The following is a 16,426-nucleotide window of genomic DNA, read 5'->3' as shown; positions in this document are numbered from 1 at the left end:
GACAAGAGCTTGTATGTGTTTTTTAAACACCTTGCGGTGATACTGTATAGTCCTGTAAATGTTAATTTCCTCAGCTTCTCTGTTCATGTTTGCTGACTGCCTCATGTAAGGCCTGTATTATATGGCATGTGGGAGTGAGGAATCGATAAGGGATGTAAATGTAAATGATGTCGATGGATCGAGCCAATTGGAACCGGTTCTCAATGGAAACCGGTTCTAGGTTCCCACCCCTACCGCCAAGGAGGTTATGTGATCAGCAGGGTTTGTTAGTTTGTTAGTTAGTTTGTTTTTTTGTGTTTGTTAGAGAGAAATGGCATAAGGAAGAACTGATTAGGTTTCGGGAGTGATCCGGATCACCGTCTAGATCCAGGAATTTTTTTTTAAGGATTCTTTACTATTGGGAGATAGGGCTACTGGCGGAGGTCTGCGCTCTCTGAGTGCTTTTCCATTTTTTTTACTGAAATATTAACATTTTGTTTTGTGGCAGTTTGATAAATGTAGCACATGCTAGGTCAATACTTTATTGCAGAAAACATATCTTAACCCACCTCTAATCTTGATCCACTGAGCAGAGTGTTATTATTTTTCTATGATCCACTGTACAGTGAATAAACTAACAAACACTTAAGTAAATACCTTGAATGTGTCAGTATCTCCAGATGGCTCACTTAGCTTCAGGTACCAATGACTTAGAAATGCTGACAATGTTAACGAGCTATTTTGACATATGAAAGACAGATGCACTTTGTTAACAGGCATGTTTTTAAAATCAAAATACACAAATTGAAAAGAAAATATCTATGGCTTAGTTTATCAGTGACAGGTGGAAGCAGAAAAACCAGATTGTCATTATCGCATATATCTCCTTATAAAACTGATTTCCCTTAGGTTTTACTCCCACACACAAAACAGAAAGACTTCTGCAGCTTTTTTACTCATATAACATTTCTCTACTGCTACAATGTCAACGAAGGTGTTTCTTATTAATTCAGAGAAATAAAATTTGGTTTTGATTCTTCAGTTTTCACTGTTTCATGTTTTTCTTGCAAGTTCACCTGATGCCATTGCACTTCCCTGTCGAGGTACTTTTTCTCTGTACTAATTCTATTTTATCTTTTCAGCTCTGTTTTTCCAATCTTCTGTCTTAAAGTACCACACACTCCTGTCTCACATCTCCCTCTCTTTGCTCTGCACTTCTAATTAAGTGGGCTGTCTAGATGGCATTTGCTGTTAAATGAGTCTCATGTCCTTCTCTCCCCATTAGTTCTGCAGGTGTGTATCTCTAACGTGTGTCTATGATGAGTGCAGGTATACATATAAATACATGGGCTCTATGAAAAATTCTCCTATGCATGCCCTCTGTGGTGTGTATGCATATTTGCGTGCATGTGCTCACCGGCCACTGTGTGCAGGCCAGAGGTGCTGATTGCCGGTTGACCGCAGGGCTATTTTAAGGCCCAGATTAATTTGTGGTGATTGATTGTGATAATTAATTTGCCGTAGGTAGATGATTGTGGTAATTAATTTGCTGCAGCTCGATGATTAAGGGTTGCTGGTGTCCCGTTGTGACCAGCACTGTTTGGCTGATTAGCTCCTTTGCTGCCACATTCATTTATTGTTAGAAAACGCCCCTTCACAGCTGCAGCCTGGTCTCACACTCACCCAACGCATGTGATCCCAAAATGAGGATATCTGGGATAGCTGCAGTCAGATTAAACAGGTAACTCCTCACATAAAACTAAAATAGTTGCTTTACTTTTCCAACAAATCTCACACTTATGCACACATTGAGAAGTCCAAACACAGATACAGTGAACACACCGGTAGTGAAATCTGTTGAAATCTATTTTCCATAAAGTCTTAAGGATATTCCCTCAGTACATTTTATTCTTTTATTGCAAAGAGTCTTGGAAATGTGCACAGCAAGATAGTTGAATATTGCTATTTCCATCCTTCATTTGCCTGGTATTCCCTCCAGATTCTGCAGGATTGGTGAGGTGGAGAGCTACTCCATCCAACCAAATGAGAATCGCTGCTCAAATGAGAACGAATGGCTTCCCTAACAGCGATATTATTAAACACACGGCACTGGTGTTTCAAACGCATTAGTGGGACTGATATGAAGTTGTTCGGCTGACTGGCGGAAACAATGAACTCTGGCTAACGTTATTAATCGGAATCATAAATCTATTTCTCATCTGGTCTATCAAATAATGAGGTAGGGGAAACCATGCAAGGTTTTCCATTAAACCGTGGAAATGCCACACAAAAGCAGAGACGCTCACACAGACACATACCACTGAAGACATTAACACACTCTTTCAAACACTATACAGAAGAGAGTGAGTGAAATTTAAAGCAAAATGGGAAACAGTAAAGGCAGAAAAGGTTTTTTTGACATCTTTATGTAAGAAATTCATTTATGCATGGCCCAAGATGGACTTGGGTTTATTGGTTTCTTTCTTCTGAAATGGGATGCAGTGCTAGGAAAGAATAGAATGAAGAGAGACTTTTCTATCTGAATCAAAACCAGTTTGAGGCATTTTTAAATGAAGTAATTAAATTACAACAGTGATTTTAATTTTGATTATCATTCTTTTTCTGCTCCAAGGCTCTATAAGCATAAGCAAAGCATCTATAAGAGGAAATGAACTAATAGCAAGAGGGCCAAAAATTTGTTAAACTAAAATCAGTGCAACCTCCATACATCTAGGGATGGGTAACGAAATCTGTTACTGGCATGGTTCTAGTACTAACACATCAGATACCTACCGAATTACAACTAAGGCACTGATACTTCATTTCAATACCCTGCCACCCAAACTGAAAGGCAAGAAATTTGTTATGAAATGTGTGTGATATACAGTGTGTCTTTAGGAGTGGTGAGGGAAAAAAATCAATACAGCATAGTATTGGGATATTTTGCACAGTGATAGCTTTATTCTATCGTATCTTCTGCCAAGTATAATTTTTTTTCAAAATAATTGCTAATACGAACCGAAGTCTAAAATACTGGATAAATAGCATCAGTTGCTTTTCTGTCTACTTGATGACGCTGTTGCGCTCTTTGTCCAGTGATGTCAGCAGAGGTGATGGCCATCCAGCAGGAGAAAGTTAGTACAACCAATATGGCAGCACCAGGGAAAGGACATTATTAATACAAGCAGGGCATGAACAACATGGACATGACACACAGGTTTGCAAGGAGTGCCGCATGAAAATAAAATACAGCAGTAATGCGATAAAAATGAAGGCAAGGTTAATGCTAAATCAGCTGAACAGTTGAAAAAATGGTATAGATCGCAATATATCCCAATACTTTATGAATTCCAAAATGTTTAAATCGCAATAATATCAATTCGTGGCATAAATACCGTGATAATATTGTATCAGTTTTTTTTTAAGTAGAAATGTGAGACACACTGATGAGTGTATTGCGACAGAAGAGTGAGAGGGTTTGTGTGGATATGAGAGGTCAATAGACTAAATGTTGGTAACATTGCAGCATTCCATGACCATCTGTGATCTGACTCAGCCACACAGTCTTGAGAAATGGTCTGAACTACCAAAAGAATCTGTTTCTGAAATCCCGATGAATGGGCCCTCCCCAGTTGTGATTTATTGATAATGAGTCAAGCTATTATTTGTTTTCCCCAGGTGCTGCCAATCAGGCCCTGCTGCAGTGGTCAGTAGATGTCTGCTCCAAGAATCAGCATGCCACATTTGACTGATCTTGATAGGGCCCGTGCGGTAGGGCAACATCAAGCTGGTGTTCCACAAAACCAAGATGCGGGATTGTTTGGAGTGAGCCCTAGTACCATCTCCAAACTGAACGCCAAGTTCAATTTAACGGGGGGGATGTCAGAGACAGGCAGCGATGCGGGTGTCCCAATAAGACGACACCCCAAGAAGACCGTTTCCTCACCCTGTCAGAGATTCTGCAACCAATGGCAATCCCATATCTCCACAGTCTGGGACTGAACTCTATCCTCCAAGATGACAATGCTCACCCCCACAGAGCGGGGTTTATCAGAGACTACCTCCAGAATTTGGGATTGGAAAGAATGGAATGCTCTGCCAGCAGTCCTGACCTCACCCCCGTTGAACACTTGTGGGATCAGCTTGGGCATACTGTTCGTGCCAGAGTGACCAGTGCAACCACGTTGGCTGACTTGTGACAAATGCTGGTTGAAGAATGGGATGCCATTCCACACCAGCGTGTGACCAGGATGGTGACCAGCATGAGGAGGAGGTGCCAAGCTGTTGTGGCTGTGTATGGTTCTTCCACACACTACTGAGGCTCCTGTTTGTTGAATGAATAAATTGTTAAATTGCCAATATGTCTTGTTTCTTCAAACTTCAATCATCCAGTCCACCAAACACCAAAAAAGAGTCAATGGTAGAATAAGCTGTTTGGCATTGGCAGAGAAGATTTGGCACATTTTTCATGGGCACAACCCACATACTCAGCTCTCAGCTCCTTACAATCTAAGTAATCTACCAAACACAAATTTCCTTACTTTTTGTGCTAAGTTTACTTTGCAAACTAAGTTCCTCTCTTTTTCTTCTTTATCAATAGCACATACATGCTCTCTTTTCTTCTCTCTTCTCTCCCCTCCTCCCTGATTTAATATGAGAAACTATAATCAACTATTATCATTTAGGATGTAGGAATGTGAAGTAATGTACCACATGCTTTTAAACAGATGAAGATAGGTCTTTGTTGTTATTTATTCCTGTGTTAGACTACAATGGTGAGCTCTGTCCAGGCACGGTTTCATTTCACAGGAAGCTTTAGTTGTCAAAATAAATGTGAGAAGAAAACTTCAGCTACCACATTTTCCTGACTGTAAATTTAAAAATGTGAAGTCAACAGATAGAGTTTATCCTGGAAAGACATGCCTAGAAGACAAGAGCCATGCAGAATAAATTAGTTTCTTTGAAAATGATCCGACACTGTATAAAGCTGAATGAAAATTCAATGCTTACTCAGGCACAAGCGGGAAACTTGTGAGTCATTTAGGCCTTTATCTTTGTTCCATTACAGCCTTGAAGCTTTTAGAATGCACGCACTAACACAAAGACAGACAAAAATGAATTATTTCTTTCCACACCAGCATGTAGCATTGAATTATTTTTATTAATTATCTAGTTATGAAGTTTATCATGCATGCAGGTTTGAAAAGGCTTTCTGCAGTTTGTTTGGGGAAACAGTACTAGCAATGAGCTATACTGATACACAAATAAGAATCTAGACGTGTTTAAATCTTACAAATAACTCTTTAGTATCGTGTAGTCTCACAGACCCATTCAAATAAATGAAATAAAAGACTAGAGGAAACAAGACCAATAATCCACACAGGCTTTGTAGGATGGTAAAACTGTTTTCAGTTTCATAAGATGCTAAAACACCATTGCCTGCAAATCTACTCCCTTCAAATACAATTCTTTTTGCCTCTTTTTAAGATTCCGAATAAGTCACTTTAATATTTACCACTTTTATCAAGCGCTTCCTCAGAATAATTTCTTCAAAGTTGGGTCTGCATATTAAACTTACTCTGGATTCTGGATTAGCATTTCATTTGAGTGAACTTTATGTGCAAATGCCATTTACCTTGGTTTTGTAGCAGAGGTTTTCACTGATTCAAGTGAAAAATGTCAGATTCCACTGACTTATGTCTGCAAATTACCATCTGTTCTCTGTCTACATGAGCGACTCCAAAATCAAACCAGAGCAGGGAAATAAAATTACAAGGATACTGCTGCATGGTGCATGGATGTGTCGTTTTGGGTACTTATGCATTCCCACACATGTCACCGATGACTTGATGAGACTGTTATGATTAATAGAGGTGAAAATCACTTGCAAGCTAACGGGCTCATTTGACTTCCCTAACTCCTTCAGCACACACATATCACATGCAGAGCACTCAGCCCCTGGTGCTTAATGGAGCCCTCATATGGGTTATTGATCGGGTGGACCACAGCTAGATTAATTTATTCTTCCAATCAAGCTTTAATTAATAGCAGGACACTGGTGAGACCCCATTAAAAGTAGTGGTCATTACTCACACCAGGGGCATAGAGGAAACCAATAATCAAAACATGGCTTATGCTCCCTTGTTCCATATTCAGACCTTCAGTCTGGCAAACCAAAGGCACCAGATGTTTTGTTTATGTATGTTAATGCAACAAAAAAACAAGTTAAAAAGGATGTCTCACAAAGGTAAGCTTGGGGACACAGATATCCACAAAAGCAGCAAAAAATAAATGGCTGCAGTTACAATTTACTCTACACCAACATGCACAAACTGATAGCAAGAATGTGGAGGGGCTGGAGATAGCTGGAAATAACAGACAGCTAAGAGGCCTAAATGTGAAAGCACTGGAACATTTGCCAGACTGCATTCAGCAGACCATAAATCTCTCATGTTGCTGCCCATGCTTAGAATGATTATTCTAAAAGTGGATATTGGACCTCTCCCTGAAGTTAGTGCCATTAGCAGGCAGGAAGTAAATACTTAGACAGAAAAAGATGGGAGACAAAGCGAGAGAGAAGCTCCCTCGCAATAAGATGAGGCTTGAGTCCTATGTGTGTGTATGGCGAGGGAGAAAGAAACAGGATGAGCGCAGGGAGAACTTAACAATTAGCGTTCATAATGAGATCAGGGTTATCAGACGGCTCGCTGGTCACGGATGATGAAAAGAACACTAATTCAGTTTGTCTATTCCTCTGTTCCGCTGGCCCCTCGCTTCTTGCTAAGGGATGGAGGAAGCAAAAGAGGAAGGGTGGAGAAATGTCCAGATTAAGAATAACTCTTATCCGACATGTGCTAAATTATCTCCGCTGTGTAATAACATTGCTTACATGGGTCACAATTACTGCAGGCCAAAGAGAGCAGAAGTCATCATAAAAATCTCATTCCCGCATATCTGCAGCACTTCCAAGGTATTTGACACAAAGATGAACCCATTATGGTTAGCCTATTACATGAAAACTGACGATTAGGACAGCCAAAATGAAATCAACTCGGTTTTCTTCTTTCCTGTTCAGTCCCTTTTTCTCCTGCTGCCTATAAATACCTCAAAGCCTGCCCTGGATGCACCTCAGTGGGAGCTAAATGAGTGTAAACAGCCCTGACTGGGCCAAAGACGAATGAGTGGCATCGCTGAGGGAGGAGGTCGAGAGATGGATGGAGACACAGAAGAGGAGAAGACGGAGGAAGAGACAGCCACATACTCTTCTTTATAGAGTTTCTAGTGACAGATTGCCTTGGCCAAGCCCCCTGAGCAACAAAGAAGACCAAACACATTAATAAACACATAAAATACAAATCTGTAGCTTACATGCAAACATACTCGAGGGAAATGAGGTGATTTGTAGGTTAAATAAACCTTTTGTAACAACTGAAGTGGAGCATACAGGTTAAAGACTATGCCAAATCCAAGACTGCAGAAATTCAATTAGACTATGACACCCTGCCCTGTTTAAGTGTTCATGTGTCTTAAATTAAGAACTTTTTTTCAATAAAAACTCCACTACGCAGTTTATTTACAAAACAGTATGTCACTGTTTCTTTTTTTTTTGCAAACATTGTTTTTTTTAATTCATTTTTAACATGTTTTACATTACATACATGTTCAGAAATACACATGCAACTGAACATAGATAAATCATAACAAAAAAACTTAGGTACATAATGAACAAACAACTCAAAATATTTAATAAAAATATATCATTGCAGTGTTAGTTAAGGATCTTGCTTAACTGGGATAACAGTTTTTAAGTTTATAAAATTCAAATATTATGTCTCATAATTCATGTCCGAATTAACTGCAGAGGATCACTCAAGAATCATCTCTACATGTTTCTATTATATCAGTTAAGTCAGTATTTCCAAGGAATGAAACAAAAGGGCCCCAAATGTTATAAAAGACTGCCTGCTTGTCCTTGATAGCATAAGTAATTTTTTCTAAAGGAAGAGATGTACATAACTCAGAGATACAAACACTTATCCTTGGCCTATCCTCTTTTTTCCATGCTAAAGCAATGACCCTCTTAGCTAACAACAGACTAATTTCTAAAAAGCTCTGATGCTTCCTTCTTACCTTGTAGTTAACTGGATATATACCCAATAAGAAGAGCTTTGGTACAAGAGGTACATGTATAGATAATATATCCTGTAAGCAGTTCCTCACCTCCTCCCAGAACTTGATTATTTGGGTGCATTGCCAGATGCAATGAAAAAATGTACCCTTCTCTTTTTTACATTTAATACATGTGTCTGGTATAGCGCTGTTTATTATGTTAAGTTTATCTGGTGTTATGTATGTGCGCATCAGCCAATTATGTTGTAGTAGTTTGAGGCATGAATTAACAGTTTGTGATTGTGTCTTTGCACATGCCTTCTCCCACTCCTCAACAGGGATGTTTTCCAGTAGGTCATCCCTCCATGACTGTAGTCTTTTCATAAATGGTTCTGATGATTCTTCCACCAATAAATTATAGATTTTAGAGATTAAACCTCTTCCATGAGACTCCTTCATCATTATGTCTTCTATATTTGATAGGACAGAATAGATAGTGACTGATTTTGTTGCATTCTGAAAAAAACTTCTTAATTGTAAATACTTGAAAAAATGTTTACGGGGTATACTATACTTGACCATTATTTCGTCAAAAGACATCAGATGTTTGTCAGACTTGTAAATGTCTCCTATTTTTTGTATTCCCTTCTCTGCCCAAATTTTGAATCCTCCATCACTTCTTCCTGGGGGAAAAGAGTCGTTTCCCCATATTGGGCTAAAAATTGAGAGGTGATCACCTTCTTTGATATATCTTTTAACTTGGTACCACACATTTAACATGTTTCTAACCATAGGATTTTTAGTATTCTTTTTAAGTTTCTTAATTTTAGCAGAGTACAGGTAGAGAGGTAAAGGTAAATTTAATGAATACTCTTCCATCTCTCTCCACAAGGGGGCATCATTATTTGTATAGTAATACATCAAGTTTCTTAATTGAGCAGCTCAATAGTACCAAAGCACATTAGGGCATTTGAGCCCCCCCTATCAAAAGGCAAGTACCGCAAAGATAGTTGCAGTCTAGGGCGCCTATTGTTCCATAAAAACCTAATAAAAAGTCTCTTCAGATGGGAGAACAGAGTATCTGGAAGCGGCAGTGGCAAATTTTGAAACAAATACAGAAGCTTAGGGAGCACATTCATTTTGTTGGTGTTTATTTTCCCTATCAGTGACATTGGTAAAGGTGTCCATCTAACAAGTTTGAGATTTCTTGTACAGCAGATCTATAATTTATATCTACAATGTTATCAAGTGACGGCACAATCTGAATACCTAAATATGTGAAACAGTCAACAACTTTAAATTGAGTTGCTATGTTGGGGGGTGTTCATTTTCTTTACGGTTTAAAAACATAATTGAGGATTAATTTTGTAGCCTGAAATCTTACAAAATTTACTGTTTCATTTAAATGTTCATTGTTGACATAATGGGGGAGAAAAGATGTTAAAAAGTGGCACTGTAGCCTGGTCTTCTCAGGGAGCACACAGTGATACAGTGCATGGATGGCACAAGAGAAACGGAGCAGGCAACTGCACATGACAAAAACTTCAATCATGTGTTGTGACTAAAGTAACTCAGTTCACCAATGAAATGCATGAACAAAAGCATAGACTGTGATTTCAGTTAACAGATTAATGCTCCCTATAAAGCTCCAGTGTCAATCAGTGCACACTGATGTCTGCTAGGGTTGTGAACATCTCCTTTGGAAGAATATATCTGATTGATCTGAATCTTATTTCACAGGCTGCAATCAAATTCAGTGGTTATTCATTACAATACAGAAGGATTCGGTCCAATTCAAAACAAAAACAGGCACCAGATATTATGATATGATATGGTGTGGTTAAAGTTAGGGTTTGGAGATTAATCAAAATTAAGATTCAATTGCAATATGTCCTACTGCAATTTCTAAATTGCAGAAGGTACAGTATTTCTTTGACCTGAAATGTGTTTTTTAAATACCCAGAGAACATGTTTTCCTGATGCTCTGCACTTTAAGCAAACATTCAAGTCTTTTTTGTTCTAGAATAATTTGCAAAAAAATAATATTTTTTATATGTTTGTCTTATTAAAATGATAAAAACCTAAAACCATAATTGTTTAATACAACAATTCATATACGCAACAGTTTAAAATAAAGGAATAGATATTTTTCAAAACTGTTGAGCCTTAGTATAATCTACCAAATATTGTGTTCGTTATAGTATAGAAGGATTTCTTGCTTGTTTGTTGAGAAATATATAAGATGAAGAACTTTAAAAAACGATCACGTAGTGAATTACAATCACAACAATAGGTGGGGGGATAGCAATTTCCCCATATCTGTCAGCCCTAGTTAATATGCAGGCCACAGGTTGCCAGTGTTAGCATCTTGGCTAAATTTAGCCCTGCTGTCTCAGCGGATGGGATTGTGTGCTGGTGTACTTAATAGCTTTTTTTCTGCAGCATACAGATGGTATTTGGATTTGGAAAGCATTTCTTCTATCAGACTTTGTCCGTTTACCTTGATTTTTTGAGGTGGAAAACTGTAACTGTCAGCTGTTTTGGCGATGCTCCACATAACATGCCTAGCTACTTAGCAGGCAGGTATCGCTAATATAACTCTTACGGAGAGGTTAAAGGTCAACTTGAAGACGCTGAGTCAGAGCATGCAGAATGAGCTCTGATAACAAGAAGCAGAGCCTAAGTAAACTGGCTTCTAATGTTTAAGTCAGTGTGCATGTTATTTCTGATCCAGTGCTCCATAGACTGATGTACTAAGTTCTAGGGCTGACACCATTCGATGTCTGACCAAGATCACTGGTCAGCAAGTCCCCCCCCCCCCAACCCCCCCAAACATGCTGGTGAAGGGGCAGAAGCGGTAGTGCACAGCAGGGATGGATGATATGTACTAAAAAAATTATCACGATATTTTGCTGTATTTATTGCGATAATGATAAATCAAGATAAAAAATACAGTAGCACCATTCAATAAAACTTTTTTGGCTAGGTAAAATGTATCAAATGGGCTGCTTATCTACACCAGCTACATATAAATTAGTGCTGGGTATTGCCACTGATTGCCTGAATCGATTTGATTCAGATTCTTTCTCAAGGCCCTGATTCGATTCAGTTCTCGATTCAATTCAGTATGGATTCATGTTGGGATATTTTACTAAAAAAACCTTCATTGCTTCAACATTTAAGAGATTCAAAGAAAAATTTAGTTGGAAATAGTACAAAGAATGTTCCAACTTGGCACATTATTAAAAATGTCTGGATTTGCATTAAAAATTGACCCAAACTAGAAGTATTTACATCACTATTTTACCTCCATGTGGCCCATCCTGGATGTGGCCTCTTTCATCCAGTTTGCCTCTGTCTTTGTAGTGTTTAAATCACATAAAGCAGCACAGAGTGGGATTATTTCTGATATTTGCACAGCAGTAACGCTCAGAAACAAGTTATCTTCAAATAGTCACAAAGTTATTGGCTGTATTGAAGTAGCGCTGCCGAGTGTCTCTGCTCTGCCCTTCCTCACAGCATCAAGTCTCACAGTGAGTTTAATTCACCTGTCTGCAAATGGGCTGCGTGGTATCATCTGCTTTTATAATCTCCTTGAAGTGTTCATGTTAGTGTTAGCTTCTCTTACAGACAGACAGAAAACTGAGGAGATAAAAGATGGTGAATGACCAATTGAATGATTGGTGCCTGAGTGTGATTTTGGTCGACCAAGTTTTTCTTTGGTTGACTACAGGCTTACTAAGTTCTTTGAGGTTAAGATCCGTGGATTCAAATTGGTTTATCTTTACACCACATATGTCCACACATCTGCTTGTCATCTTCACATCTCTATCTATAAATTATTCATTATTCATACAGGCTATGTCTGTGTGAACTGTCAGTGTCAGGTTTGTTTTCTGACACTGGAAGTATGGGCTTCTACAATTACTCTCAATACTAATAATTCTAAACACTGAAATTGATTCATGTTTTTTTTTTTTTTTTTTTTGCACAGTTTTTTTTACATAATGCATAATTCCATGTTGCATTCATTCAAAGTTCCCCTGATCAGTATTTCTGTCTTTCAAACAACTGGCTGAATTTTTGCCCCTGATCTAAGCTCCAGTTGAGAGGATATCAGATGGGTGTATTTCCTCTTTTGGAGAGTACTGTTGCCACGCCCTAAACACCTAATCCCACTCTCTTCAATAGAGTCCAATCATTAAGACTGATTAGGAGACATCTGAGTGTGAAAGGACCCCAACACAACCCATCTATCACTAACCCACACTTGCACACATACATGCAGAGGCACACGAACTCTCACACACACGCAGGCTTCATCCATCACCCCCTGTGGCTGGTCTATCTGAGGCCTCTGTGATTAGTTGTCCTGCCGGGCTGAATTATGATGTTAATAAGTCACCATTAGTTCTCATGTCCACACCCACTCCACACATGTGAGTAGGAGCACACTTAAGAGCACATACTCAAACTTCAATCGTTAGGCTGTGCATTTTTTATATACAATAAAACGAAATTAAAGCGCTTCGATTTTATACTGTACACTGCTCATTACACTATAAAATATTTTCCAAATTAAATTGAATTAAATAGATTGTATCTCTGACAATAAAAGTGAAACAGAAGCAGCATTACTCATCATAAACCTTAATACTTTAAAAATCATTTGTATTAGGATTTTAAATCCACTCGGATGTTTGTCAGGAGAAACATTTCCACTTGTCTTAGCAAGAAAGCAAGTAACTACTTTGAGATTGACTAACAATGTTTGTAGCCTTGTAGACTTTTATTACCTTCCCCAAGGAGGCTATGTGATCGGGTGGGTTTGTTCGTTTGTTTGTTTTTTTCTTTGTTACTTTGTTAGCAACATAACTCAAAAAGTCATGGACGGATTTTAATGAAATTTTCAGGAAATGTCAGAAATGGCATAAGGAAGAACTGATGATAGGGCTAATGGCGGAAGTCTGCGCTTTTACCACTTTACACCAGGAGATGAGGAACTTCAATCCCAGCAGCATTTTGGGTTTGTTTCTATTCAAAGTTTTGGAGATTATAGAGTTTGAAAGACGCACGCCCGGTCGAGGAGATGAGTCGGAGCGTAACAGAGAGAAAGACAGCGAATTGTAGTGAGAGTACTCACAATGCTGGGAGGAATAGAGGAATATTCACCCTCTGCCATGACTTTCAGTCGTCTGGTGAGACCATGGGTGATACTGTCAGTACATCTGTTGGCAAGGCAGGCAATGCTTCCGCCATGACAGTCCACACGTAGCGAAGCCAATGCTTTGCCTCACTGTGTCTCCACCCCACACGGGGAGAGAGTAATCGGCGAATTACATTTTGGGAGTGATCTGGATCACCATCTAGATCCAGGAATGGTTTTAAAGGATTCTTCGCTTATGGGAGACAGGGGCTAATGGCGGAGGTCTGTGCTCTCTGAGTGATTTTCTAGTTTATTAATCCTTTCCATGGCAACAGAAATCCTCCTTTTTTGGCCCAGTCCAGTAGTTTATCGTGTTTAAAGTAAGCTACTATGTGATGAACAGCACTTTAACAATATATCATTATCAAAGGAAAACAGAAAGCGTTATTTCCAAATGACCAGGGTGAAATATAGATGCCTTAATCCTCGAGAAACAACTTTTGTTGAAAAGGGTAAGGTCATTCAACCTTAATTCAATCGCAACAAAGATTGAAGGCTCCTTATTTTCAAGACAATGGGTGAAGGGAAGTTTCAAGTAACAGTATATTTCACGCCACAACAGACAACAAATAGATACAATCTCTCTCCCTCTCTGTGGTACTATGAAACACTTGCAAGTATATATAACCAAACCCAAATGCAAAAAGTCCAACTAAGAAAAGCTTTACCACAAAAAGCTTTGCAGCATTGCTTCTCCACATTTCATACTCTCTACAATCAAACACCAAGTCATTCTGTTGTGTTTAGCACAGGTAAGTAGCATGAATAGAAATGTCACAAACAACTTGCAGTCTCTCACTAACAGCAGCATAAACAACAAGCCTAAGACATCCAAAAGCACAATCAGGCTTCTGATAGACTTGCTGTAAAGTCCTAATGACAGCAGCAGCATCATTAGGAGTAATCATGACTCCTGTAGATTATGTACAAGCTAGAGCGACATATTTAACAGAGAAAAGCGGCATCCTGATACAGCTCATACAATAGCATGGTGGCCAACACAAACCCAATAAAGCCAGCATATTAAAAGGAAAAGTTTGACTTACAGTTTGAAGTGATGCAGCAATATTCAGAGATGCTCCTTCTCAGCTTCAGCTCAAAACGTGCGACCTTAAATAAAAAGTTATTAGAGTTAACTCAAGAGGTGGAAAACAACGTGGATTTTAGGCGTTTTATCATTCTTTACTTCCAATGCTAGCAGAAGGTCCCCTCGTCATCCTTTCACAGATGCATGCACTTTAAGCTAGCAGGTGACGCTAATGCTTCATGTTAGCTTACCTAACCTAACGTCATTTTAAAAAGTTTAAACATCTCCACCCTCTTTTGCTACACACTTACTTTCAGATGATGACTCTGAGTCTTGTCGGCGCCAAAGCGTTTCCTTTCCCCTTAGGAGTTGTGGTTTAAAAGCTTTGATGAGTTACTTTTACCACTAGACGTTTGCTAGCTAGCTTTCCAAATAGTTACTTAGCTGTTACTTGACAGGATCTGGGCTAAACGTGCTACTACAAGATACTGATAATTTTTTTTAACAAGATACCGATAATTATACAAATATAATAAAAATAAAAATATCATGTATACGTTCAAAATTCATACATTTATCGCAAAATATAAATATTTTGGTCAGGAAATGTTTTCATTTATGAACCATGAACATTTTTACCTTGGTTTGTCTTCTCTTTACTGGTGATCCTGAATAATCCCCAAATTAACTTAAATGTATCGGCATAATCAGTGGCAGAAGTAGGTTTCCTCTTATCCATGCCCTACATTTTTTGTCACACACCCAGAAAAGGGTAAACAGCCTGTCATAGATGTCATTTGTAGTTGGTACATCTGGAAACACGCTTTTTGTATTTGTGCATTGACACTCAACGTCTGCTGATTGACTTCAGGTAGTAAGATTCAATATAAGATAAGGGAAGTACTGATAAAAAAGGGTGACCAGATGTCCCCAAACAGTCCTAGTTTTGAAAGACCCATCCCCAGCTTGTGTCATTCCCTAAAATGTCCCTGATTTTTTCTGTGGATTGTTTTTAAAAACCTTTCACAAAGTTAGGAAGATGCTGCAGCTCTGATTGTGGTAGCACAGCTGTGGTAACAGCTTCTTATTATTCTCTCTTATTTAACTACAGACCATAGTGCAGAGATTTTGTTGATAAGCTGTTTATATCATGATTTATAATTTAAATTAATTTATTTAATTTACATCATTCTTACATCATTTACAAAACTCTAGGTGTCCCTATTTTGTATGTCAACATTAAATGGCTTTCATCATCCAAACAACAAAGGAAACAATTAACAGAGCAGCATGCAACCAAATAATGTACATCAGAGAGGATTGACATATACTCTGTGGAGGCTAATAAATAAATGGGTTTACTCTGTATAACTGCACTTATCCTGCACTACAACACTACATAACAGCACAGGTTAACCTTAAAGTTTATGACCTATAGTTTCACTGAAACCAGCTATAGATTTTACAAAGTAAAGCCCTGGAAAGGATACACATCTCAGTTTAAACGCAGTCTCGTCCAATTTTAGGAACTGCATTGACTCATTTCTCAAAAGGCAGACTCTAAGATGTTTCCAGATGTAGCCACAATCTGTGATAAATGCAAGCTCTTGCCTGCCTCCTTATTCTTGCATTGTCTAAATCTGCCCATTTACTGGATCTTAATCTTTCAAACACTGGTGGATACTCTCAAAATGGTAGCCCCCCCCCCGATCCCATGATTGCTATCCCAATATTGCTCAGGGGGTGGTGGGGATTCACTATACGTGGCTTCTCTGATCAATTTGGCAAAACATGGAAACCCTTATGGGCTTTGTTGAAACTGAACTTTATGGCTCACCAAGCTGATGCGACCCTACATAAGATAAGTCATATTTATGAATAACCAATCATTTATAGCCCATCACTCAATGTACAGTCTAGATTTCTATTTTGATACAACAGTTTGTTTGGTTTAGTGTTTCTAAATGACCTTTATCCTTTGAGAAGAAAATGCAATAAAGAAACGCTTCTTTAAAACCTGTGAATTTCAAACTCTGTAAAATTTAAAGAAACCACCTGTCTTTTCAAATAATAACACCTTACTCAGCACTTATATTTTGTCCATA

The 16,426-nt window shown here is 38.5% G+C and overlaps 1 long non-coding RNA gene across 3 annotated transcripts in view; it reads right to left on the bottom strand.

Annotated features, from left to right (window-relative positions):
* LOC121517848 overlaps positions 1-14,769 on the bottom strand; it is a 109,685-nt gene extending 94,916 nt beyond the window's left edge. For all 3 annotated transcript variants that reach the window (XR_005992588.1, XR_005992587.1, XR_005992586.1), the window contains exons 1-2: positions 14,633-14,769; positions 14,341-14,404 (exon numbers count right to left, since the gene is read on the bottom strand). This is a non-coding gene — a long non-coding RNA (uncharacterized LOC121517848). The remainder of the gene's footprint in view (positions 1-14,340; positions 14,405-14,632) is intronic.
* Positions 14,770-16,426: the final 1,657 nt, after the last annotated feature.

The sequence above is a fragment of the Cheilinus undulatus genome, linkage group 11 (assembly GCF_018320785.1).
Source record: "Cheilinus undulatus linkage group 11, ASM1832078v1, whole genome shotgun sequence".
Taxonomy (NCBI): Eukaryota; Metazoa; Chordata; class Actinopteri; order Labriformes; family Labridae; genus Cheilinus; species Cheilinus undulatus.
The sequence above is the reverse complement of the archived record's forward strand: the minus strand, read 5'-3'. Positions and strand labels throughout refer to the sequence as shown.